The 27,704-nt window shown below is 41.1% G+C and overlaps 1 protein-coding gene across 3 annotated transcripts in view; it reads right to left on the reverse strand.

The window, feature by feature from the left end:
• CDH4 (cadherin 4) overlaps positions 1–27,704 on the reverse strand; it is a 447,572-nt gene that overhangs the window by 293,265 nt on the left and 126,603 nt on the right. The gene's annotated exons all lie outside the window — the stretch shown is intronic.

A 27,704-nucleotide genomic window follows, 5' to 3' on the forward strand; every position in this document is an offset into this window, starting at 1 on the left:
AGCAGTAAAATAAGAAAGCTATGGCTAGTTTGAGACTTTTGGCAGAAAGATGGATTTCTGTCTTAACATTAAACTAAATTTTTATTTATAATAACATCAATGTGCGTATTTTTTGCATTTTTCCTCTATCTGTCCTTAAGAAACCAAAGCATGTTTACTTTTTTCTATTCACTACCTTCAAAATATAGTTGAAAAACTACCAGCATTTGCAATGTCAGGTACAAATGGAATCAGATACTGGGACTTTACAACAGTGTGAAGTATTACAGAAGATCATCATCAATACAAAATATTTGAAGAAAGCATAGGGTCTTCAATTGATCACTGAAAGCATTTATCAGGAAAGAATTAAAGTTCTAATACTCCCCAAGCACATATTAGTGACCACTACCAAAGAAGCTTTTCAGCTTGCTGAATTGAATAAGGGCACTGTACACTAAATACAGTCAAGAAGGCGTCACCACCCTTCCCCATCACATCAACATTTCAGACTAAAGAACTCAGGGAAGCACACGTCCTTGTGGTCTCACTACCTTTAAAAGTCCATCACCACAAGTAGGCATCCACTGGTGTGCTCAACAAGGTATGATGGACCAGCGGCTGTGGACAGCCTTTTCTTTTAGACAGGACAATGTTAGACTCCAATGAAGACGACCTTCAGCCAACAGTTGTTATAATTACAGTGAAAGTAAATGCAAAAGTGGCACAGACTGCTACTGCCAGTCCTGACAGAGTGCAAATGCCCCAAGCACAGGCATTAAAATAAGTAGCAAGACATTAATAATTAATTCAGAATTCACCATAAAAACACTAATTATGTTACGTCATGTGGTATTATTGAGAACATTATATATGCTTCTACAGGAAATCAATTGTAATTCACCAATTAACGCAGTGTTGTGAAATGTGCTTTTACCACTTTCAGTGGAATTTAAAAGCCTGATTTAAATCTTCACCTCAGTGACACGTTTTCTGAAAGCAGAAAGAGTTTAGACAGATTTGACAGCAATTTTATCTGCACAAGATACAGAGCTGAGTTTCTCGGCTAAGCAGCCTACAGGGAGAGGCACCAGAGTTTTGTTGGGTATTTCAGAGACCATATGCAATTCTTCTATAAGGCTTCTCTCATCTCCTCGCTAGACCAAAAGATCTAAGAAATCCCTCTCATCCAAATCAAATATCAATCCATCTCCCATTGTTCCTTCCTTTATCAGAGATGCAATCCCCTTGATAAAGAAGGATGCATAGTGCTTCTTTAAGCACTTATCAATACTACACCAGCAGCAGACAGCAGGCTTGTTCAAGGCTATCCATCTTTGGGCGGCACAGACTGACAGAGGCTAGGAAGCCTGAAAAAAATATATATTACTGCAAGGCAATGGGTGGTTTTTAGTTACAGTCCAGAAAGTAAAACTCAGAGGCTTATCTGAGCAGGGAGTCTCTGATCCCTGCCACATGAACGCACAAAAGCTGAAAATATCCCGTAGCAGGGCAGATTTACTCACACTGCAAGTGAGGAAGAAAAACCTCTCGGGAAACACGAGCAAAATATTTCCATATTCATTTACAACCCTCAATACTGTTGATGCTCACTAGGGTGTTTGGAGACCTTGATTCATCCACATCCCTGCTGGGCAGCATCTTCAGGACACCCCAGGGCTGAGCAGCCCTTGACTCTTCCATGTGGGCATAGCAGACAGAAGTCCTGTTTCCAGACAGCTGCATGTGAATGACACCGCTTTAAAAGGTGCAGACTCAGAAGTTCATTATTAAGTCATTCAGGGCAACATTAATACAAAATCATTATGCAGATAACCGATTAAAGAAAAAACCTCTGAGGAGGGGAGGGGTGATTTCCCCCTGTGGTGTCTTCTCTGTCTGGCAAAAGCGAAGAATTCAAGGGCATAAAATGAATGGCCCAGCACAGGAAGAGAGACCGACCTGTGTCATGGTACAGCAGATGCACCCTAAATCACACATAGTATCCTTTTAAAAATGGTAGATAGCATACCTTAATAAAGCTGTGCCTTTGATAAGCCCGCCCCTTCCTTCTAAAATCCCGTCCCTAATTCTCTTTTGGACTGCTCATATCTCTGGATCAAAGAAAAGATGGATTTTAGTGTATTTAAAAAAAATGCTGAGCTTGGAAACTGTTCCTAGAATTTGCTAATTGTGTCTAGTTAAAAAGCTGAATCACATTTTTATTTAAGAGGTGAACACAGCTCTCTCTCCCATCTCTGGAAACACCAGGAACCAGGAAACATTTCCACCTCCAAACTTTAACCAGAGCAAAGCCTACATGGCAAACAGAGGCTATTTTGGTTAATTAATTCTTCACGTACACCAACAGATTTGTGAAAACAAAACCCCAGTGCATCCCTCAGCCCGCGGGGCTGCTGAGCTCTGCCCAGCTCTACCCCTTCTCCTCAGCAAGGCAGACCCTCTTTCTCCTGCCAAAACACTCCTGCCCACCCCAGATGACACCTCCCTCTTTTCCAAGCCAACGGACTATTTTCCCACGCTAACCTCACAGGAACAGGGTGGGCACCTGCCCAAAGTGGGAACCTCTCAGGCTGCTGTGGACAGGGGACCCTGAAGAAAGGGGAAAATGGACTTTTTTCCTCAGTTGTGCTGAGGGGAAAAACACCCTGAACTACATTCTTTGATGAAGGACACGATTCAAGAAAGCCTTCACAACAGGACCACCACAGGGTTTTTCCTCCCCTAGAAACTGAGTCATACAAATTGCACTAAACCGTCCCTGTGGTCTAAGAACTGTGACAAAGGAGCCATATTTCAGTTTTTCCACGTTGATCCCTTAAGAGGCCTCAGTTTCATAGAATCATAGAAGAGACTGGGTTGGAAGGGACCTTAAAGACCACCTAGTTGCAACCCCCCTGCCATGCGCAGGGACATCCCACTGGATCATTGTGCCCAAAGCCCCAACCAACTATAAAAAGAGTTTAAAAGCCCTTTCTCACAGTAGAGAGCTACGAATAAAGGTTTGCCCGCTCTGAGGCAGTCAGACAGGACATTCCGCTCTGTGGAGCGGCAGGAGGTGCCTGGCCCAGCAGCTGCTGCAGCTCCAGCCCCTCTATCTCCATCTTGGAGAAAATGATACCGAGAACACTAAAGTTAGCAACTTCTTAAAACAGCCTTTAGGTACAATGCACTGCTCTCAAGCCAGCCGAACTCAACGCTCATTTTTGTCACCAAATTTTCTCCACACCCTCTGCCCACAGGAAAGTTGCCTCGCCACCTTTTTGTGGAGAATTTTCCTTTTTAGCTCTATCTTTCAGACAAGGCTCACTTATCATAGTCAAGGCTTACCCTGCAAGCAGGATGTAAATCACTTTACCAGCTCGGCTGCCATGTATTTAATAACTTATTCACAGTTGCAGGCGGAAAAAAAGGTTAGATTACATGATGGGGGGGAGAAGGAACAAAGAGGGAATATAATTTCCTAGAGTTATACAAACTTTCCATAAATACTTTGATTAAGTGTCCTGGTGGAGGGAAGCTCCTTCATCGCAGTCCAGGCGCTAAACTTGGAGTCAAAATTGAAAATATATTGGTGGTATTCAAATCCCCTCGTGCATGGGAGCAAATAGCTGCTCATAAGTAAGAGAAGAGAGAAGGGAAAGTCAGTTTGCTGGAAAAATAAAAGTAAAGAAAAAGGAAAGGAAAAAAAGGTTTTGTTTGTCAGACAGCGCTGTACTATTGTCTGCAAATGCCAAGGAGGGCAAAACTCTCCGAAGACATGTCAAGCCCCTGATCCACCTGTCAATTTTTCTTGTAGGCAGAAAATGAAAGGTGACATGTGAAATGAATCCGTACGGTGCGTGCACGGTGGAAGCCCTTCTCATCCTCCCCAGCCAGCCGCTCCGCAGCCACAGCCAGAAGGGGATGGGAACGCTATGCAGATTGCACTATTAGCATGATTGACCTAATATTGGATGACTCTGTACCCAAGTGCTTATGCGAAATAATAAGCCTGGCTACTGAGCAATTATTAAATACAAGGAATTGTTAAATCCTTGCATTGTACATGTTCTAAAGGAAATTAATCATTTTGAACTCTGGAGAATACAATTTTATAAGAAGAGAAGAAATAGCAAATACACAATAGGGTATTTAAATGCTAATACAGTCAAACAGTTTAAAGCATAGCATACATTTTAATATTGGTTTACTGAATACTAATTATGCTCTGCTAAGTAGCAGTAAGTAGCATTTATTATGATTTGTTGAAAGTATTGATCCAGATAGCGACAAGTGCAATTTCCCCTTCTGCACAGATCCTTAAAAACACATATTAACAGCTTACCAAGTCTTCTTAAAACATGTTTTCTTTGAATATTTTGTTGACTGTCAGTGGACGCTTGATATGTTATAGCTCAGTATTACTTCAGCTGAGTGTAGTGACGCAAATTTATTCTCCTTTACTACTCAAGGCTGACAACTTTGCATGTTTTTTGCCTCTGGTCACACTCTAGACTGCATGGGACGGAGAAAAGTCTTAAATACCCATTCCATGTATTTCATCAGTAGGAGTAATACTATGAAAACAAATGGATCATCCTGCACCTAGGAGCGTTTGAAGTGGTGAGCTCCACAATGGGCTGAATGCAGCGATTTGAGGGACTGGAGACCCCCACGTGTGGGTAAGGCAAACAGGCAGGAATCATCCCCAGGTGTGACCAACTCCGTGCACCTAAATTCCCTATATAATGACAACTGAGAAGCAAGCACTTCCATAGCCTTGACACACCTCATGTCTGTGCCCGTTTCGAGAAGTACCAGCCTGTGAGCAATCCATCGATTTTAATTAAAAGAAACTCTGCTAAACAAGGTAAACCGAGCAAAATTCAATCATACTGCTACTAAATCAAAGTTGACTGGGATAGAAACTAGAACAGAATTTGTCTCCTGGCCTATACACTATGTAGCCTTCTAAATACATCAGGCAACAAATGCCACAAACACAAAGTGATTAATTCTTAAATATTTTTTCATAGTAATGTTCATTTTGATTAATATACAATACCTGCTGCATTAGATGCAAATTAAAATATGCACTTAGGAAATTCAATTTAAAGCTTTTCTGTTTTCTTTTATCTGTTACATCAAAGATATCAAAAAAGTAGTGGCTTTATTTTTTCATGTGCTTCAGAAAAATAACGCGAATAGAACTGACTTAACGGGAACATGAATGCAAAAGTAGATTCAACTCTATTAACTTTTACAATTTTGCTGCAGAAATTGTTTCTCTTGATATTTTAATTTCAACTTTACTGATCGTAGAAAGAAGCAAGGTCAAAACCTCTGCTGATGTTCCTCAGACTGCACAGCATCACTTAGCATAATTCAAGCAGTTGTAAAAAATCAGTACTGCATGATACGATAAATGGGTTTGTGTTTGTCTCTCTAATGTAACAGGATTAGGGTAAAAGAAAGTATCATTTGCGTAGTTCAGCTGAAATAAACATTACAAAAGGCCAATTTACACTTCCAAGATTACTTGTAATCACACAATGCTTAAGAAATTATTTCAGTCTAGCACTGTTCTGCCATATAGCTGTAAATAGGCTATTCACTAAAATATCTTTGCTGTTTTTCTTAGTAGCAACAAATCACAGATGTTTTACTACTTATTTTTATCCCTAAAATTGAAGAGAATAGTGCTGTGTTTACACTGTCATTAGGGGAATGTACCACGGCTGCGAAAGCAACACAAGAACCTGACACTGATGAAATAAGCATCATCTTTGCCTGTTAAAACTTGCTAGAAACTTGACAATCAGAAACATCCATTTTCGTATCAGTCAGCTTGATACTGAAAAAAAACCCCAAACAGATTATAAATAGTTCTCTAATAATCTGCTGATTTTGATGAGCAAGTAAAAATTCAGCTCTTTCCCCAACCCTTGGCAGGCTTACAGTTTGAAACCACAATTTTTTCAACTGTAAATGTATTCGTGTAGATACAGTTAAGTTGTGCAAGAGAAGCGGTCAAATCCCTTTTCCACCCTCCCACTTACACTTTCTTTTTGGATGTCACTCATGGCAGGTGATGCACAGTGACAAAACGGCTTTCAAGAGACTGGCAAAATGCTTTAAACTGAATATCCTGTTTGTTTGATTACAACTATATGCTGTGATAATGCTGAAAGCCATTCAATTCCAGCACTACTGGCAATCTGCCCAAGCAATTAAGGTTGCTGACTTGGCTTTGATACTGAGAATATATATAATTTTACACCCATCATATTGTGGTAGTCGGTACTTGCACCCATAGCTGAGGGAGAAACATCTATACAGCATGGATTAAATCAACTGATAGAATATTGATCAAGAGCAAATGGCTTTCAAACGACAGGTATAGGCCCCCTAGGAAGGGGTTTGGGCTCTGTTGGGCTCATCACTAACAGCACCTTATGGCAAAGACAGTCTCTTTCCAGGAGCCTCCAGCCCAGGGCAGGTACCTGCCTGACCCTGCTCTCCCCTCCGCACATTAAGCAGTGGTGGCTCCAGACCCCAGGAGCGAGACCACCCCCAGTTTGTGAACAGGAGATGTGATGGAGAGCCCTGGGCAGAGTGCGCTGCAAATTATTTGCACCATAAAATCTAGAGTACAGCCATACTTTTGTGGTTTTTGGTTGGTTTTTTGGTTTTGTTTGTTTTGGATTTTTGGGGTTTTTTTAACATGAGACAGACAACAAGAAATGAAGCATTAAAAAAGAGGTCTCAGATGTGTGACACAGACTCTCCTAGAAGCTGCAGAGAAAGACAAGCTCTTCCCTGATAGATGCCATACCTCTACTTACATTCCAGTATTCATACGTAGTGCTGAGACGTCCCGCTGAGCGGATGCAACAACCTCAAGTCAGAGGGCATGCTTTCTGGTTCAGATCTGTGTAAGATTCATCAGCTCAGCAGAGAGAGGAGCAGCTAGCAGGGGTATGGACCTCCAAAAACACCTCCAGAAGCAACATTCTTAGTCTTAGACTTAGCACAGAGGAGAAACAAGCAGGTGCTGCGTCAGCCTTTGGGAAGAGCTACACGAACACAAGCAAAGACACGCGATTACTGTACAGTTTCATATTACTGTTAAATATTACATGACCAGCCGGTCCACCCTGTGATGAGAGGGCTGCACAATGCACCTGCAAACACATGAAGGGATATATTTTCAGAATGAAGGATGCAGAGTTTACTACAACTCCAGGACAGCCATACAGCTCTGCACCAGCTAGCAGCCTATATGTGCTGCTTAGGATAATTATCAATATATGAAAAAAATCAACAACTAACAAGTAAATGAGGAGTTGCCATAGTAACTGCTACCTCCTAGGAATACGAAAGATAGGGGACCACCCTCACTAAGGGAATGTTTTATTTATTGTTTCGTATTTTGAATGTTCAGCAAAGTTATGCTGCTGGACACTGCTGAGCATGTTGGCGATCTTCACTTGGTAGCACTTGCATTTTTGTTGGCTACTTCTGCCTCAAGAGAGGACCCTAATTCCGGTGCTGAGAAGCAAGACGAAAGGCAAACTCTCTGATCAGCAGGGTAAGATCTGCTCGTAATTCAAGTGCCTGCTGGTGGTCAGCACTTCCCCTGCTAAATTACAACATGCTTTCAATTGATAAACCATCTAAATAACAATTCAAAGTAGAAAGACAGAAGAACTAATTTCAATCTTTGCAATGATAAGCACGTAAGGACCAATAGGTTTTTCTATTTGTGGTTTTTTTTTTTTTTAAACATGTATCACTTTTGCCCTAAATTACCTATTTCACTGATTGCTGAACTTCATGCATTTAAAGCATTTGAAGCATATGACTAAAACCCATCATATTAATGGGACAAAAGCACATGTCAAAACATTTAGCTGCACAGGAGTGGGGCTAAGTACATGATTAAAGTTAAGTATAAGCTTTGAGGAATTGTAGCCTTGGCTGTCAAATTCAGGCGCATGGGCATATAACATTGTTACTGCTGTATAGAGCTGAAAAATTTAGATTTAGAAATTCAGCACTGCTATTTCAAGATCCCGATCATTTCCAGGACACAGGAACACCATAAGTAATTAAATGGAGGGCTTACACACCACCTTCATTAAGACCATAAAATACTGGAGATCATCTGCAGAGAATATGACATTTTATAGATGGTTTATTTTTATGAATGGATGCCACGAGGGAAAGGAAGCGAGCTTGAGAGGAAAACGCAAGATTTAATAGTAGTAGAGGTAGTAGAAGCAGTAATAATAAAATATAATTAAAAAAAACAAACCTAAATTCTATGTAGATGCCTCTATAGACGTAGATTATGTCCATGAACTCAGAAAATGATTTCTCACCATTGTTGCGGCTAAGCTTTGTCACTCTGACACCAGCAGACTACCCCCTTTCTTCTCCATTTTTGACTGTATTTTGTGATCTGTTCAGATGATGCATTTCTCTTTTTATTCCTGCTGTAACGTTCCTTAGAGATGCGCTAATTCAGCCAGCAGAAACAGGATGTTCAATTCTCACTACCTATCATTTCTTTGAATAACAATCTAAATAATATTTCTAATCCACCGGGTAACATTACAATAGCGCAGTGCAAATAAACTTGCATGCAATGAAATACAAACTTCCCCTAAAAAATAAGCCCAACAACACTACCAGCTGGAATTAGAAACAGGATGATAACGCTGAAACACAAAATAAAACAATAATTAAATGAAAACCCAAACCAATGAACCAAACAAATAAAAAAACCACCCCCAAAACCCAAGCAGAAAACCCAATATCCTTTACTCTCTTGTGCACGTCTTTATCTGAAGCAGAGTGGACTTGAAGTCTATGCTGAGTTTTAAAAAAAGTAAAAATTCAAGCTTATACTGTCTTCTGGAAGCAGAGAAAAAGAATTCAAATAATCCTGCTAAAAAATTCTCATTTAAAAAGTGTCATGTATAGAGCAGAGCAATCAGAACGGCTGACAGTGACAATGTAATATTCACTTGGTTGGGTTGTGCCATATGAAAGAAAGAAACATATTCTATTTTTCTGCCTTGAAAAATAGAGTTTTTCCCACCCTGCGAGATGCCTACTCAATAATGTAATAGAAGGAGACAGAAATTACATGTGTGTGGAAGAGTGCTAACAACACAGCCACAACGGCAATGGCTTTGCCACCAACTATGCTCTTCTTGAAGAAAGACGGAGAGACAGAAGCAGAAGTGTGAGGTAAGAGGGTGGGAGAGAAGAGGTTTTCCACAAGGAGGATGCATTACAGGACAGTCATACAACATGATCTTCCCTCTAGGCAAAAGACAGTCAGTTAGTAGTGATAACAGCAGCTGTAGCAGTAGGAGCTGCAGTCTTAAAAAAAAAAAAGACACATTCCTGTTTTCTTTTTTCCTAGTATTTCCTTTCCTAACTTTCTAGATTGCTTTGCTGCCAAGGCTAAAATAACATTGCTCTGTGCATCACATCACTGTAGAGAGAACTGTTAACTCATGCACTCTCCCGCCAGACAGGAGATGCGAGCCCGAATGTGGAATGTTTTGTCTGACATAAAACATCTTTTGCCTTTTGAAGGCTGGGGATGAGAGTTGTTGGGTTTGGTCTTTTTTTTTTTTTTCATTTAAAATGTGGAGAAAAAGAGATAAGAGAAAAAAAAAATAAAGTCACAATGATCAAAAACAGAGATATATTTCTGCTTTGGTTGCCAACTTGGAAAAATCAATTATTCAAACAGCCAAATTTACAGACAGAAAGTGATTGTCAGCTGCATTTCCTGATGGGACACCACAACTGCTACATCAGCCTGTAAACCTGTTAGCAAAGACTGCTGCACTGTTTACTGAATCCCACTCTAGGCTCCATCATGGATGATTTCGAGCCACATCCAAGTATGACATCTCTACAGGTGGGCACGGGAAACTCTGCCCCAATGGACTCACACCTCTGAAGTGGTGCCGTATCATACAAGCAGCCAAAAAATCGCTCAGGGGGGGAATGAGGGCACATCCACTTCACCCTGCCTTGATTTCAGCATGGGGCAGAGCTCCAAGCAACTGCAAGGCAAAATAGCAGCAGCACTTTTCAGTGCCTACACAGTGATGAGGTCTTTTTGATGTCAAGCACACAAAGTGACTGATGATAGCAAAGCGGGTTTGGGGAGGAGTTGTCAGGATTTGATTGTTTAAGCAAAAGACACTTCAAGGGAGAAGAAAATGTTCAAATTATAAAAAGACCTATTTCACTCATGCACTTGAAAATTGCAATAATCCATTTGATGCCGAAAGAAGAAAGGAAAAAAAAAATCAAAGAACAATAAGAAAGATGCTCTGGCTTATAATTTCACTCTCTTCTTTACAAATTCTGTTGCACTTTCTCTTCCCGTTCTACTGTGAATCTTCCACAGCTGTAAATGCCCTCAAGCTACAGACAAGTTTCAGTCCAGTAAGATCGTCTGTGGCTTTTTACAGCTGAAGATCCGTGGTGAAGGATTGAAACATCCTCAAGTTTGCACACTTGAACAACACTAGAGATAAGAACAAACTTTAAAATCCTGGATAATCCTCACTTTACTAATAAGCAATTTTATCTAAATCCTCCTTTAAAAAAATCATGCTTTCCTGAGTGATGCTAAGGGAAGTAAGTTACCACGTCCAATTTCCAGCTCTATTCAGCAAGTATTAACCTCAGCCCTTGCCAAATCACAGGGGGCTCTTTGGTCCTACTCATCTCAGCTGCCAGGAGTTTCATCCTCATCCTCTCTCACAACAGCTTGAGGTTTAGCTCTCTCCAGGCTCTCTCCTGCACGGTGCTGGGTATTCCGCACTCGCCGGCCACCCTAATGTTTGCTCCCATCTCACAGTACCAGCCTATAGTATCACAAAACATTTATTCCCTCAACACCGTAGGGAGGTAAAGAACTGCAATTACACTCTTATGGCTCTGAAGCTGCAGCAAAGGAAGGTGAAGAGATAGACTTGCAAAGGCACTTACGTGTTGGGTCCCTCAGCACTAAGTAACTTCCAGCTTTGGGTACCCGGAGCAGAACCCACGATATTCACTGGCACTCTGAGTCTCCATCGTAACACACTTAAAGAGAAAGGCTTTGTCTCTCACACAGGATTTCCATGCTAACACTCTCACTCTAGGTGAGAATCAGTTGGAATTCTTGGAGGAAGCAAAGTTTCATCCAAAATATGAGGATTAAATAATCAGCATGTTCCAAACCTTTTGTTAAAGGTTTGAAAGCTCTGAAATTATTATATTGACTTGACTTATACTGCAGAGGTATGTATTGACCCGTAGGTGCCTTCACTGTGCAGCCGCAGTTATAAAGCTGCTGGTTCAAATGTTAGTTGCACTACAACCACAGCCTGAAAATGTTTTCATTGTGGAAACTGCCTGGCCTCAATTTTAATTTTCTGCCCTGCGTAGAAGATTAACTGTGAACCACAGGACTGTATTCCAGCTGGCTCGGCTCTGAAGAAGCCAGTCCAACAGCAATGTAGGCCTTCTGCTCTAACCAGGGTCTCCGAGTGGCAAGCTAAACCTCCCCACGGCTCACAAAGCCGTGTTCCCAATAAGTACAACCACACCAAAGGAAGCGCACACGCAGGTCAAGTGTGGAGAAAGGCACCGCAGCAGGAGTTACGTATGCAAACCTTTGCCTGGCTATGTCTGCTACCAGGTTTGGGCAACAGGAGAACAGTAAGCTGCAATTGTAATACATAGCGTGAAAGACAATAATCTGTACCGAAAACAAATCGAGTAGAGTTAAACAACCTCCTTGCTGCAATCTTCAATTAAAATAATGAAGGGAAATGAGTGAATAAATCCTTCCCTCCTTAGGAAATAAGGGAAACCAAATCTTTAGAAATAGGGAGCATAAACAGCAAGGCAAGATCTATTCCCAAACAAACGGATCTATACAGCATTAAAAGTTTTTTCCATTAAAACATATTTGTTTCACAGCTTATGAACCAAACAGACCAAATTGCACATACATTTGAAATTCTGCATTAAAAAATGTGTGCAAACATTTCCAATAATCAAGATGACTGTGAAATGTTTGTGCCAAGTATTTCAATAGCTCTTCTTCATTTGAAGATGGTTCATATCCATCACATGGTATTGGTTCCAGGCCCAGTGTTTCAGCCTGAAGTGCTCAAATACCACCAGCCAGCTCCCTTCAAAATCATTGCAGTGCTGAGACACAATACATACATAACTCTTGGGTTCTTTTTAAACTGCCTTTTATCTCACAAATATCTCTATCACTCACTTTCGGGCTGCTTTTTTCTAACGCTAAGAACTTAAGAAATTTACTACAAAAATTAATATATTAAATATTAAAAAGGCCATTTTCTCATATTCGCATGGTTCCAGAGAATTGAGGTTTAAAGCATCGTTTATCCCAACGGAATCCTGGAGGCCAGCTTGCTGCTCCCTGACCGTGAAGGTGAGCTGAAATGTCCCTTAATCCCAGAGGTATTTATTTGACTGCAGGGGGGTGAAACACAGCAGAGAGCAGAGCAGTGTCACTCCAGGATGACACTGGCACTGGCAGTGTATGGAACACTCTTCACCTTAAGTTATTGAGTTGTCAAATAACTGACTTCCCTGGTTGGGGGAACAGATCCCTGGCACATGGCATGTCAGGGTGCAAACATACTGGGAAAAATTCCTGTTTCTGCTTAATCTGCATCATGCCTTCACACTGATTTCTCTTTTCAAGATTCCAACTTGTTACTTTTGTTTATGGCATTTTATCAGCAGCCATCACCACCCCATCTTGTGTCCAGCCTTGCCAGGCTGCGGCAACTCCAGATTGCCAGAGACAACCACGCTGCCTAAACATATCAAACAGCAAAACCGTCACATTTCAGCTTAAAAGGTTTCACAAGCTGAAACCCCCCCAACAATCCACACCTAAAACCCAACACAAAATCCAAACAATCCTCCTAATGGAATTAAAAAGAAAGTGCCAAGATCTCACCATGCATATAAAGTAACTGGGTGCACAGTTCTGCAGGGATTTCATTCATTTTTGAAGTCAAATGTTCCCCATGTCCTTGGTGGGCAGAACCCATGGCTCTATCCGTCCACTATAGACATAAACAACATGAGATACCCAGGTCATTTTCTTAATCTGAGCTGCAGAATAGACTCATATCAGCTTGGCCAGTTTAAAGCCAAAGAAGCTCTGGATCAAAATATTCCAGCAAAGCAACCACGCTGTGGCCCACTGGACAGCAATGTTTAAAAAAAAAAAGAAAGAAAAAATCCCTCCCTTCTATTCTCCGGTGTTCATAGAGGAGTCTGCATAGAATTGTCACAATAAGTTAATACGACAGTATAAAAGCCAATACTCACCCTGGGATTAGACAATAAATAGACTCCATTAAACTACTCTGTAAACTCTCCTGTGAGAAATTTCTCTTTGATCCAGAACTTAATAGGAATTATTTAATCATAATGAGATGGTAATAAAACAGCATCACCTGAATAAGCTATTTTATTACCTGTTTTATAATTAGCTCTTCTTCATTATAATTCTTTCAGATATTTCAAGCTCATAATGTAAAGGGCACATATAGAAGTCTCTAGAGCAGACACATATTTATATTTCCACTAAGGAACGCTCTGTACAGCACCCAGTATATTCTGATATTTATAAAGTCTGTGACTGCCCTCAAGGGGCACTCCCTAAAGCAAAGTCATCACACAGATGGTGGAGAAAGGATGGTGTCCCCTCCGTGCAGATCAGAGAGAAGGAAGGGTGAGTGCTCTTTGTTCTTACCTAAATCTTGGCTTTTACTAGAAGGGGCAGGCTCTGTATCCTTTCTCTCTCTCTCCTCTAGTCTCTCATTCTTTCCTCTCACGTCAGTGGGCATTAGGGACAGTTCAAACCTACCACAGGGATAGGGAGGTAGGGTTTGGGGATTTTTGCCAGGTTACCTTTCAATACCACAGCTACGCAAGCCCTTGTGTTGGCACTGAAGAAGTGACAGCAAAACCCAAGCAAGGCAAGACCTGTCCTGCCTGGTGTTTACAAATGAATCCACGGTTTAACCCATCTCTACTGACAAGTGTTCATGCAATATTTTTTTCAAAGTCTAAGAAAATCTGGTTGCAACTTCTATAAGAAACAGAACATTCTCTGCCTTCTCCAACTTTGTGCCAAATGCCAGCACCAGAGTAGTGTCATGCGAGACCTTAAAACTACAAACATATGACGCAAGCTTAGAAAAACAGGATGGCTTTTCACCACAGCAATTGTTGAGTATGATGGGACAACCATTCTAACACCTTCCAAAAACTACAGGCAGGCACACACGAGGCAAGATCCCAATGTAAATGATTTATTTTCACTTGCTAAAGTCACAGGCAACAGGAAAAAAGTCCTACAACGGGAAGCACGGAGAATCCTTAACTGAAAATAGGGGCAGAGCATGTGCATACACTGAGCTATTTAAAAAGTAATGCGACGTAATTAGATTCTACATCTCTGGAAAGGGTTTTTGATCACGCAGATGTACAACCAGAAGCCCTTACAGAAGATCCTACAATTTTTAATGTTCATACACCCTGTACAGCTGCACATCTCTTAAACAAGGCTGTAAAAAGCAGCGTTTCACTCTTATTTTCCTCTGCTCTAAAATGTTATTTAAAGATAAGAAATCTTGACACTGCTATAGATTTTCTGTCTCTGGCCACACGTTCCTAAGTATTTTCACACATAGGCCATAAAAGTTAAGAGTATCAGAATAACTTCGTAACACTTTGGTAAGGCTAATAATTTCATTTACTGCAATATTAAGTCCATCAGACTCTGCTCGCTCCTAGGGCTCTCTTTGAGACCTCAAAAAAGTACTAACGGATAAATTGACAAGCCGCTAAATGCTGTTGAGGACCTAACAAAAAATTCATGGCAGAACCCAAAGCCCTGGCTGTATACACACAGAGTGTGAGGGAAGTTTCACTCTAGTAAGAATGTAATTGGATTAAAACACATCATTTGATAATTTTGCAGTTAGTCACCGAAATAAGCATGTAAGTAATTTCAATTTTGCAGAAAACTACTCATCTTAGCGTAGTTGTACAATTTGGCAGAAAATTATTTTTAGGAAATTCTGAAAGCCTGCACTATTTAAAACCATGTCAAAGATGTAACTGAAAGGGAAAAAAAAAAACGTGGTACAAAATTCTGTCAACATCTCAATTTGCTATTTATCCAGCTCTTGATATTCAACTGCACTAGAGTGATTATGGGCCAGGGCCAAGAAGGGGCATGTGTGATAAACATCTCTCTTTTATGCCTATATAAAATGCTCTTATAACATGAATTAAAAGAAGCAGATAAACAATCTGTGATGACAAATTAGCATTTAAAATTTCTAAGCTATCTAACCTTCTCTGCACGTACTCTGAACAAACACTAATAAAGTGTTCAGCACTACAATGTAGCTGTTTTGGTAGCTAAACAGTAATGGAGCAGATGCTTAATATCAGCCTTTAAGCCTCAAAATGTACAAATACAATTAATTGCCAGCCCAATTTTGGAGGCCGGGTTACCGAAAAAAGAAGTGTCTTTGAAATTCTGACTGTAGGCAGAAGTTTTTTTTTTGCATGAGGGGAGGAGGCTTGGGGGGAGTGGAGTGCTGTGTTATTTTTAACATAATTAAAACCTCCTTTTTTGGTGCAAGTGTCACCTTGGCCCATGTTCCTCCCGCTCCCATCTATGGGTATTGAATTCTTCTTATTTATGTTCTTGTTGTTACACAGAGAAAGTCAAAGTCTGAGCAACCCCTGAAAGTCTTTTTTTAAATGGACAATTGCTCTATTCAGCTTTTAACAATGTAGGCAATTTGAAGTTATCAGTCTGTTTGCATGTGTGTTCATAGCGCTCCGCACAATGAAACCCTGATCTTAATTACTGGCTATGAACATAAAAATACCACTATTACTACTACCAGCATTCAGTCAGAAGCATTGTTTTATATACGATTACTAGAAGGTGAACCTCTCGAGTCTGGCTTCCCTGATCGAGCTGAGTGAAGTAATGCTGAAAATAAAATAGCCTTTTAAAATAAAATCAGTTTTCATAGTCTAAAGTGCTGCTGGAAATAGGACAATATAAGCTATTCATTCCCGACACTGGTTCTGCGAGTACAATCTATGGTTTATAATTAACAGATATACAATACTTTTCCCTTGCTACTCCCTTTTTAAGCTCTCCTACATTTATGACTGTGCTAATTCCCAGGGGAAGTGCCTACACCGCAATGCTGCTGAAACTCCCCCTGTAGCAGAGTCCTGCTAATACAAGGCATTGATCCAGCAGCAATTACTAACAGGGTAGTAGAAAAGTTACACTAATTCCCTGTCTTTATATTTTCCCTCTATGCGGCCGGGTAACTGTTTTTCAGGCTGTGAGCCGTGTGCGGCACCTGCTGCTAAGGTTACAGCGCTTCCCAGAAACGAGGGTGAGCTTCGCCGCCCCCGGCACAGGCGCCAGGCAGGGAGGGCATCACAGTGAGCAGGAGGATCCAGGGCTCCGCTCCCAGCTCTGCCCCATTTTCACCCCTGTGACCCTGACTTGGGGAAGAGGCCAAGTCTACATGGAATCTGGGACAGAGGGGCATTTCGGACAAGTCAATGGCCTTTGCTAACTAAGGGCATTACTGACGTGCTTGGATCCTTACAGCTTTTTCCACTTCTGAAGCCCATTAAAGCAGTGATACCACCCAAGCCCACCATGGGCGAAGAAGCGCTCGAGGAGGATTGCCACATCCACGCCCCTTCAGGAATCTGCACGTTACAGAGACAGAATCAGCCTGACCATGCTAAAGAGGGCTCTCCTTCCATGCCAGACCACTCGGCATTTGGCCATCAGGGAGATGCATTTCATATCACTGCCCACTCTCGCCTCGCATGGGAGAATGGAGGAAAAAAACCCACCCCACCAGGAAGGCTTGAATTACACCGTCTCATACACCACTCTGCACTCTATCAATTTCTTCTATTTCTTCTGTAAAATCAAGAGCAAAGTATACACCTTAATTTTGCTGACACTACCCCTGCTCAGTAAATAAGCATTCTGTATCAATATTTACCTCCCTCTGCACAAGGCAATAAAGCATTGTTGGAATTCAAATCTTCCTCAGTCCCTTTCAGAAGTCTCGGCTACCCTGAACAAAATCAATCAGCTGTAGCAGTCACTGCTGAACGGTTCGTAACGGCTTAGTGCAGGCACCGGGCAAAAAGATTATCATCCAAAAGCCAGCTCCCTCTGAATGCAGCCCAACGCTACAAATTCTTCTTATATTTATCACTAGCTGTTTTGCACAGGCATCAGACCCTGTTCCGCATATTCAGCAAGGCTCAGGAAAACACCCCGGCACAACAGGCTCAGCCAAAGGTACTTCCGTAACAACCGCTCGGTGCCTGCACGGCTCCACGGCCCATCGGGAACGGCTGGAGCATCCTTCCAGCTGGCGGCTCTTCCAGTGTTCTCTCAAAACATGCTTGAAGCGGTGTCAATGTTTTGAGAGACTCAAGACGCAGCAGGTTAGGAGTTACCTGGTTTGTTACCTAGAGAAAAAGGGAGCACAAGCAAGATTACAGGAGCAGCAGTCACCCAGTCAGTTTTAATTAAAGCGGCTCCTGCAGACAGCAGCAAAGCAAAAGGCGGGTTTTTGTGGGTTTTTCACCCCTCAAATATAATCTCCAAGAAAAGCTTTGCCCCTGACAGAGGGAAGAGGGAGAGAAATTCAATTAATAAAAATAGATTACCTTTCACCAAGTTAAATAAAAGCTAATAAAAATGAAATACCAATGCACATGGCAGATTTATTCTAACCTCTTCATTGCGAGACAGACACACCTGGGCATGATATTAAAAAAGATCAAATTAAACTTGAGTGACTGCAACAGCAGAGCAGCGCTTCCCCGTACAACGCCTTTCAACAATAACGTGTAAACTTGCATTCTGCCTGAACCAACTTTTCAACAAGCTCTGGAGAAAAAACACTATTTATTGCGCTTCTCCACACCCTTCCATAAACCTGCGGGAAAGGGGAAGAGAACTGACACCAAAACCAGTTCCAAAACACAGGAACCATTTTTCAGGAGTCCTTCTAAGCAGGGCTACAGTTTCTAAATAACACAAACACTTTGTTTTTGCAAAGTACCACACTGTTGCAGCTGAAGTTGGACTGCAATAATATATATATATATAAAATAAAAACACAAGGCCATGTAAAGAGCCTCTTGTTTCGATGCTATGAACAGTTTGACATCATTCATCACAGCCAGCACAATACCAGAATTCTTTTATTAGAAAAGTCAGAGATGTAGAAAACAGTAAGATTCCAGATTATGTAAACGCTAAACGGGGACAAACAGCTTAATGTCTACCAACAACAGCAGGCGCTGTAAATTTAGCTGCTAGGGGTGAAGGGTGTTTTGCTTATTATTTCTGCAAAGTCATTATTACTTCAGCCTTATCTAAATACATACACATAACGTACACAGCTCAGTAGTGCCCTGCAGAAAACACTCTCTCCCCATTTCCTGGAAATGAGATTTCCCACTCTGTACCACAACACAGGCAGTCTTTAAGGATGAGACGGAGACAACTAACACAAGGGTACAGGTTCGGGACTCAGTGAAACCTATGGAATGCAGACAATCACCTCCTGAACATGGAAGTTGCTGCTTTTTTAGCATCCTCTACTCTTAGAGTCACCATCAAATGTCTTGTCCCATCAGCTCCTACCCCGTGTGCCCGCACAGGCGCCCAACTGACCCCCTGAACGTGTACTGCAAGAGCAGCGCCTTCACATCAATGCAAGAACCACTTCCCCCTCTGCCTTGATTTTGTGAAATATCTAGAATTCAATTAGTTAAGCTTTCTCTCTTCTTCTATGGCCTCTGCAGTTGATTTCACACTGTGACAAATGCAGCTCGGCTTTGAATTTCAGCAGTAGACGCTGACTGCCCAAATGCGTGCAGAAAGCAAAAAGCGAAGTGATGCAATCTCAGCCAAGGTGAATTCATTTAAATGTTAACACTTGTAGAGCAATTTCTTAACACTATTTGCCTTGGTTGACTCCCTCCCGGAAAGACGTACCATTTAAAATGATCCAAAAATCCTCTCTCTCACAGTTACGTATAAAACATTCTCTTTTATATATCACCACATCATGGAAAACGTTGGAGATTTGAATTCAATAGGGAAATGAAGAAAAACACCCTTAAGTGTGTCTTTATCTTTAGGCGCAGAAGTAGGACTGTTTAATTCCAAGGTAAGAGGTCCAAGATGACAAGCTGAGGATGAATAGTGCTTTGGCACATCAGATACTTTACCATGCAAATATACAAATGACTTGATGAATGAAGAGTACATGGAAAACTGTCACCATTGCTACAGTTGAGCACAGAATTACATAACAAAAATGTGATATTTTTTTTTTTTGGTAAAAAGTAAACTATACATACAAACCAGACAATACGCAAGCAGAAAACAAGGTCTGTATGCCAAATGTCACAAAAAAAACACAGCAAGAGTTGACCTCTCCATGCTAACCCTCGTCTCACATCAAACTCTTGTGATGAAAACCTCACCTTCTCCAGGCAGGAGAATTTTTTCCACCTGTAATTCTTACGTGTTCTCCAGATCCCCATAATCTGCCCCACAATGGGATACAAAGCATGGAAGCTTCCATTCCAACACACTTCACATTTCCCAAATGCCAGCATCACCTTCAAACTTTGAAAAAAAGCAAGCAAGCAAGAAAGAAAAAAGCACGCCACTTGTCTTTTGGTTTTTTGCAGAAGAAAAAAAAATTAAATGCAATTACAGTCCATTTAATTGTAACTACAAATGCATATATTTTTTAATTGGTGACAGAAAAATGAAATTCAGCAACCTGTAGCAGCCAAGCAGCCTTACTTGGCTGTGAAGCTGCTTCACTTTGTAGATGTATTCACAAAATTTCAGTGCCAGTGACATCTCAGCCTAAAGCATACAGCTCAATTATATCTGCATGACAAATATCTAAAGCTTAGGAAAATACTACCAAAAAATTGGCATTTGCCGACAAATGGGGTAGGAAGGCAGAAATTACAGCAATTATTATGCAAGGATACATGATATAGATGTTTATATTTGGGGGCTTCTGGATGCCAGCAAAATTGCAACCGGAGTTAAACGATCAGGACTTCAATTTCAAAGAACACCTTGAAACTGAGAAAGAACCAGGATATAGAGGCATTATTTACAGCATATTGAGATAATGATGTTCTATTGTTATGAATCACCATGTAGTTACCACTGCTTCGCTTTGTTATTGCAATATAGAGTCTGAAAGCAAGACTTTGCCTTAAGATTTATCTGCAAAACCACACTAACTTCAATAGAAGTCTTTTATCCATCAGAATTTGTGAAATGATGTGCGTTGGTAGAGTGGAGGCAGAAAAAAAAAAGAGCAAACAGAGGGAATGACTGGTAGCATAAAACAGAAATCAGCGTCACCTCACTGCGCTGTTCTTTTACACCATCACTGCACGTCAAACCTTGCTGTGCAGCGTTCACACGTCACCACTGCTGCGATCCATGGAGGGTATCAGAGACCAAAGTTTTGCTTCTGAGTGTGCAGAATCATTAACTTTACGTAAGGAAAGGGATTTATAAAGTGAGGAGTGAAATATATTCATGTCACCTCTTCACTCCATAATGTAATAGTTTAGAGCAATTCATAAGAAAGCGTACAAAATGGTACAGTCTCATCTTGATTGTGTGGAGATCTGTGTTACTGGAGATGCGCTCCTGGCCCAGAGCTGCTCAGGCACCCGCCAGTGCCTCTGCCTGCACAGACAAACTGATGCACTCTGGGCTTTTGCATGCAGCATTCAAAACTTGCTGCTTTAAAATCCTCTGCCACAGTTTTCATATGGGCCAAAACATCAGTAATTCAGGGTGACAATCTGCACAATACAAAGCCTCCTGACTCGCTCCTCTCACAGACACGCGCTGGTGTGCAAGCGATTGCTCACTGCTCCCCTGCCACGCTCACGCACAAGAGATGCGTCCATAAGAGGAGGATACTGCAGACGGTGCATTTGCAAGAATTGCCACTGAACAGATTTTTGTCCTATAGCATTCTCCCCTTCACGGTAAATTTGCACTTGGAATCAACACAGCACTATCGGAATACAATGCAAACAAGCCCTGGAGCAGCCCCGGGATAAGCAGCTTTCCTGGACACCCCACAGGGGCACAGAGTAGCAATGTAGTTTTGGGAGCAAACTGCAAGCAAAGTCAAGAACGCAGCTTCCAGCAATGCTTTGACCTTTTGAAATTGTGCTGCTGCTCATGTAAACATCTTCAAACAAACCCTTTTAGGCCACACTTACAAGCTTTGCAATATGTTTCTCCATTTACCATTTTATCTGTGAGACTTAGTATTAGAACGGGCTCTTTTGAAAATTACTTTTGTCTATTTAATTAATCTTCTGCCTGTGTAAAAATCTTAAAATGATTATGAACACATTCAATTTTACTTCCATTGATTTATCTCCATCTGATGGCCTATTTTATCCTTTATAAGGCTCACAATAGCAGAACTGGGTCATGTAAGTAATACAGCAGTAATGTACGTTTTAGTGAACCCTGTTATTAAACCTCTCATTCCTCTCTGCTCTGTTCGGAATGAAGCCTATTACAGCAATTGGACTTGTACTGCTTGGATAAAGCTCGGTCAATTGAACTGAATCAACCTAATTTTCACATCTTAATCACGATATTCAGTGTACCAAACCGAATCACACCAAGGGATTCCTCGGCCAGTTCTTCTGCATCAACGTAGACGCTACCACGGTGTCCACAGTAATGTGATGGGAGATTTTAGAAAAGACATGGAGAAAATTAGAGAAAAAAGTCTCCTGCAGTCATATCAGGGAAATGGTCAGAATTCACTTATTCTGAAATAATTTCAGGACAGAACACGCAGCAATACAGGGGAGCTAAAGTTGGACTTTGTTTTCAGCTTGAAGTTCAAAGAACTGATTCAACTATATAACAACTTGCATCACCAGTAACAAGTGCCCTTGCAAAGCTCTGCAGCAAAACAGTTCCGGATCATCTGACTTTGGACTGGAGATGTAACCCAGGAAAGTCAGTGCCTGTGAAGGGCGTTACTTGGTTTGCTGCTAGGTTTCCAAGTCCCAGAAGTCAAGTGCTGCAGTCTGAAATCAAGATAAAACAAGCTGTATCTACTTTGCTGCAGGCTGCTTATCAGCAGCGTGGAGACATCCCAGCGACTCATTATATACAATATACATGAGAGATGTGGAAATAGTTCCTTCCAATTTATTGTAGTATCAATGTCCTTAGGTGATAGATTCTGTCTTTGCGAATACTATTAAGAAAATTGGCACGTGACTCTTCTGAAAGCTTTTTTTTCCAGGTGAGATCCACCTCAATTAACCCAGTGAGTACAGGGGAGATGAAGTATATAGGCTGTTATTCAGATGTTGCTTGAACTTAATTTCAAATGAAAATTCATCACCATGCGTGAATTCACTCACTTTAGAGGGGTAATAAGAAACGAAACCATTCACAGCGCTCTGGCAACCTTGCACAGTAAGACCTGTAAGTGAAGTTGAAGTTTTGTGTCCAACTTAATCCTTCACTGAGAGACCGTCATTCTCCAGCATCTTTCAGTGTGTACTTTTTATACTTTTAAAATATTTATGAATGCATTCATCAGTTAATAAGGATTTCAAGTGCAATACTTGAAAGTTAATTCCAGAATTAATATACTCTCTGAGTTTACATGAATTAGATGTTCAGTAGCTGCTTCACCAGTGCATTTGGTACTTAACTTTATGCAATAACAATAATAGATAATCACAGCATTGAAAATTGGATTCCTTTCTTCTTCAGACTTTCTAATACAGCTCCCTTTATAAGAAGGAAATACAGTATTTTTACAGTAACCACTGGTCTATCTCCTCTTGCTTTACAGACCAGAAACCCAAGGAAGTCTTATTAAATGCTTATGTTCAGAAGTAGTGTTCTCATCACACAGCTTCCGCAGCCTGCAGCCCAAGTGCCCGCCTGGATGGACAAGGCAGCGCAGAACAGTGCGAGGTTCTGTATGTACCTCTTCTCCTCCTTTCTGAAAACAGCCCCAAATCGGTTTTAATCCACCCCTCTGTCCCCGCAGCTTCTTGCTGTTAATCCTACAGTTGCACCTCCAGTCTACCTTCCAACAGCCCTAACGATGTGCAGGGACCTGTGCAGCCACTTTCCTGAATCCAAGAGCAATGTCTTTCTGCCTCAGCTTCTCAGGTCTATTGTATCACAGACAAGAAGGGAAAAGTACTTATCCCTACTTGATTAAAATTAATGTTACCTCTGAACACCACGCAGAGGTATTATTATTTAACCTAGTCTTCAAGGAAAGGTAAAATCCCATCAGCTTTATTTTGTCGATCTTTGCAAAAGTCTGTAATTCTTATTAATACCTTCTGCCCATGATACTTCTGGAAACTGCTAAAACTGGAACAGGTCCCCAAGTAGCACGGGATAGCCACAGTCACTGAAGATATTCTGAGAACACGGAAATACTGCCTGTCCTCATTTTATCTCTAATTTATGAAAAAGCTTTGAGAGCCCCTCTCTAGAACTGAGTGAACAGGGAACAAAACTTCCATTCACTACACAGAGATGTGTCAAGACTTAAAACATCACAAAGACTGAGAAGGGTTTTTTGGGCCTTTTTCTTATTTAAAATACAATTTTTTACATATACACTATATACGTACATGACTACATAGGTGTGTATGTTAGTATACAATAAATACATGTTAGTATATTTTTATTATATATTGTAGGAAAGTAAAAAGGATTCCAGCCCAGAATTGGAGCAATCCACTTCATCTGCATCAGCCCATTTACAGGATAAGTACATATAGCTTCTCTGTGGCAAAACGAAGATAACGATTCTTATCACAGCAATCACCAATTAACAAAATCACTTCTTTACAAAGACTTGCTGCCTCGTTTACTTTCCACATTCTTAGTAGTGTTGGATTGTCAGACATACAAGAAAAATGAACGCTACAGGTGTTCCTAAAAAAACTGGTAATAATGCATCACACAGGCTGTAGAAGTTCATGAAATAATGATGCCACAAGGGTTCACAGCAGAGCATGAATCACCTATGATCGATTCTAATCCACTACAGGTGTGACTGTCTCACTCATTTAATAAAAGCAAGATAGAAGAGAGAAGACAAGTGTGTTTTCCATTAGGATGGGAAATAGAAACTGGCACTTTATGCTAGGCTGTGTTTTGAGGTAGAGACAACTCTTCATCAGCTGGAACTCTCATGAAACACAACCAATATCATCCTTCTGACAGTAAACATCGTAGCCTTTTTCACAGACACAGAGAAAGAAAAGACAACGATTATATTTAATTTTCACACAAACTAATGAGTACTGAATATCTGCTGCCATCACTAACTCACATCAGGTTATTGGAGTGCTTTTTTTGCAGTACGAATCATTAAAATAATTAAAAAAAAAGCTTTAACTTCATATCTCATGCCTGTGGTACCTTTCATATGCGTTACAACTTGAAGTACCAAATCTTTCTTCTGTAAAAATCCTCTTTCTCGGCTGTTTTTAACCAAAGTGCTAGCTGGCTGGCCAAGATGTGTCTTTCCAACCATCTGCCCCAAGTTGAAAGCTCCAGCTGAAACAGGTCAGCTGGATTCAAGATAAGGGGGAATGGAATGCTTGTACGCATTAAAATAATCTGGTGATCTTTTATTTGAAGCCGTAGTATCTGCAAAGTTTGGAGTAACAACAGGGAATTTAACACAGCAGCCTTTGAACATCAGCCGTGCCTTTTTTCTAGCCCTGTGAAAAGTGGAACCTCAGTTCCCACTCAATGAGCAAAAAGCTTACTTGTATTTAACTGTTTGATATTTCATACACAACAGGTCAGGGCTCTGGGGAAAACACATGAAGGATTAAATGGGTCAGGGCAAGGCAAGAAGTAAAGCAAAGAAAGACTAAAGGGGTGTCAGAGGTAGGGAGGACACGACTGTGATGAGGGGAAGAGGCTGGAGAAGGGAAATGTTCCCAGGTACAGCAGGGAGAGCAGAAAGCACGGAATGTGCAGGGAGTTGGTGATTAAAGACTGCAGAGTCTGATCAAATGGTCTCCAGGACATTCCTAATTAAGAGGCTCCTATCCATGGAGTCCATCCTTACCTTCATCACTGCCTGCCTCTATGGAAGAACATAATCTTTCCACTGCTCTCTGTGATTTCATTATCTTAAGTGCAGGGGCTAAATATTCACAGCTGCAAATGGACTCAGTGGGAGCTGCAATTTGCTTGTGTAAAGTGCTGTACATTGCTAAGTAGGCTGAAAAAAGGTCCAAGGCATCTCACATTGGACACCTGAAATTAACAGATAGTTTTGGCCTTAATCTCTTGTTGGTCAATTCAATCCTACAACGTAAGGAAGAATTGGAACTCCCTTACCTCACAAGGAGTTTTAATTCAAGAAAAGAAACTCTCAAGTGCTTACGAAACAGTCAAATACTAAAATGATGAGCACTACAGAGGAGCCCAAAAGGAAATTAAGAATTCTGCCTTCAGAACATGATCTGAATTGTGAGCAGAAATAAGGCATAGGGGACACACTGATTAATGAAAGGAAAACCAAACACCGAATAGCCCCTCACTGACTGAGCATCCTAGTTTCTGTGCACTGAATGAGGCCAGGGTCCTGTGCAAAAATAGTCTTAGCTCATACAAAGGATTTCTTATAATGAAGATGTGCACGATATGCAAATAAAGGCTGCACAGACAATCTTAATTTGAGGATTTCTTAAGGTTTGTATGCCCTGTTCAGCGGTCTTTCTAATATTCTTTAACGCAGGTATTTTTGTGTGTAACAATTTACTGAGTAACATATGCTGTGAATGCTGAAACGGCTCAACGTTTCCATGAGACAAATCCATTGCCTAACCTCACGAATACCGGTGCGACTGCAAAGTGTATTTGACACATGATTTATACAGATGCAACGCTTTAAATATCCACGTACACTCCCAGTGCTTTCTGATCAGCTAATTCAAATAACTCTACCTATATAAAAGCTCCTTTGAATTGATGCCAGAGTAAGGACAATATTTTTACATGATATGGAAAACAACAGCATCTATTCAATCAGGGAGAGACGTATGTTTAAAGCAGTTTTGCAAAGTGTGACGGCACAGTGTTATATGTGCCATTAAAGATATTCAGCATCGATGACTTTTGAACTTGGTAATTTTCCTCTTAGTATAGCCATAGCATTATACTTTTAAAATAGAAATACATTTCAAAGGAATAGCCCAGAGGTTATGGAATATATCACTAAGCTAATCACAGTAAAGTAATATCACAGGCAGTATAAAAAGGCCGGTGATAATTGCCCCAGGTATTTCAAGCAACAGCAGCATTTTCCTGCACTGCAATCAGAGCAAGACAGCCCCTGCTGTACCTGAAACGGAAACCAGACTATGCATTTCACCTCCGATGTAACGGCTTTACACTGAAATACACTGATCTCTCTTCATCCAAGTTAACATAGTAAGTGCATATACACACACCTGTTACCTTCCAACTGCTTTCACTTTCTTAACGGCATTTCCCATAGCATGTGCTCTAAAAACAGGACAACAAGCATCCAGCAGGATAAAGACTGAGGCAAGGTGGTGCCTGAAAATATCTGAGGAACAAAGTGCTGTGGTTACTCGTGCAACAACGGTCTGTCCACCTCAACCCCTCCACCCCCTCCCAACAGTCATTCACACACACACGACCCACTTAGGCATAATTTTTATTTCTGTCAAGGTGCAGGGCCAGATGGATTTCATTGCATGTGTTTTCTCTTTTGAGGTTCAGCCAGGACTGAAGTGCATTTTGTTGTGGCTGATTTATGCTACGCTCCAACCACCAATGTAGTTATGAGACTTTCTGTATCACGCCAGCCTCTGTCTGCCCTCACGGCTCACATCACATGCAATGCCTGAGCAGGGCACCTCAGGAATTACAAAAATGGGCCACTTGAGTCTGATCTGAAGAGACTCATTTCTATTTCGAGGGGCTGTAACGTGCTCTATGTGGATCAGTGCAGAGAGGAACCCGTTGTACTCGCACAACAGGGACTTATGGAATCAATGCAGTTGCATCGCATCGAGCCAAGCCCTGGTGGTGTCTCACATCATGAGCACCATTACCAGCAGGAGGACCTTTAGCAAAACAAGTGGAGGCAAGGCACACAGATTGGGAATGTTCCCAGTTGTCCAAGGAAGGAGCAATCACGGCTTTGAACAGTTCTGCAAAGTACATTCAGAAAACTGCAGAAATCCCGAAGTGCTCCTCAACCATTTACAAAATTACAGAAATGGTGAGTGGCACAGGATGTGTGTCCCAGATAAACATCTGCCCCCAAACTATGTGACGCTTTCAAAAAGCAGCAGCTGAAACCAAAAGAGGGGATTGCATGGAATTTCTTTGTTATAGTCAAAAGTGTAAGCCACTTTCATTTGGCTTCTGCTAGGAACTGCAAATAAACCAAATCTACTTACAAAACAACTGTAAAGTGCTAATGTAA

The sequence above is a fragment of the Cuculus canorus genome, chromosome 16 (assembly GCF_017976375.1).
Source record: "Cuculus canorus isolate bCucCan1 chromosome 16, bCucCan1.pri, whole genome shotgun sequence".
NCBI classification, from domain to species: domain Eukaryota; kingdom Metazoa; phylum Chordata; class Aves; order Cuculiformes; family Cuculidae; genus Cuculus; species Cuculus canorus.